This window comes from Arachis ipaensis, chromosome B03 (genome assembly GCF_000816755.2).
Source record: "Arachis ipaensis cultivar K30076 chromosome B03, Araip1.1, whole genome shotgun sequence".
Classification (NCBI taxonomy): domain Eukaryota; kingdom Viridiplantae; phylum Streptophyta; class Magnoliopsida; order Fabales; family Fabaceae; genus Arachis; species Arachis ipaensis.
The window spans coordinates 129,740,941-129,741,857 of NC_029787.2; positions in this window are offsets into that span (position 1 = coordinate 129,740,941).

Here is a 917-nt window from a genome sequence, read left to right on the forward strand (position 1 = left end):
TTTGTAAGACTTAAAATAAAATAAAATTAAAATTAATATTAAAAATATTGTAGAACTTATATATTGATTCATATTATTATTAATTAAACAATATACCGGTTTAAAAATTATGTTCTTAAAATAAAAACAAAAAAGATTTCAAATTTTAGCATAAAAATATTGCATAGCTTTTAGTATCAGGGTGACAATTTCTTAGGTAGCGTTTGGTGGAGAGACAGAGACGGAAAGACTGAGATTGAGAGACAGAGACTAAGAGACAGGAATTGAAATAAATCTTAGTATTCTGTTTGGTGCAAAATGGGAGACAGGAATTGAAACAAGAATGAAACTCTAATTTAATTTGCACAAAGGGTAAAATTGAAATTAATTAATTGAAATGAAAGTATTTTAGGTATAAAATGTTATTAAAGTTTCAGTTTCCATCTCTAAAAATTTCAGTCCCCTGTGTCCCTACTTTTTGGAGGTACTGAAATACTGAAATTTTAGAGACAGAGATAGAAATTTTAGTACCAGTCTCTGAACTAACAAACACGATACTAAATCTCAGTTTCTCAGTCTCTGTCTCAGTACCTCAAAACAAACACTACCTTAAAGAACCTTTAGTATTAGGATGACACTTGTTATCATACTTTTAATAGGAGAATTACAAGACAACAAAACATAAAAAATGGGCTAATGATATTACAAACGATATAGGTAAAAAGTCAAAACTCATAAAAGATAAGGCTAACGATGAATCTCATTGTAAATGGTGCATGTTAAAATTCACCACAATTTATATATCTAATACTATACGTGCATGTTTGTGCTTATTAAATTTGCATCTCTACCAACACAAAATTTTTTTATGTTAGAAGTGTTTTGACAAAGCTAACTTGTCATAATTAACAATAATTTTTCACAAAATTTTATTATAA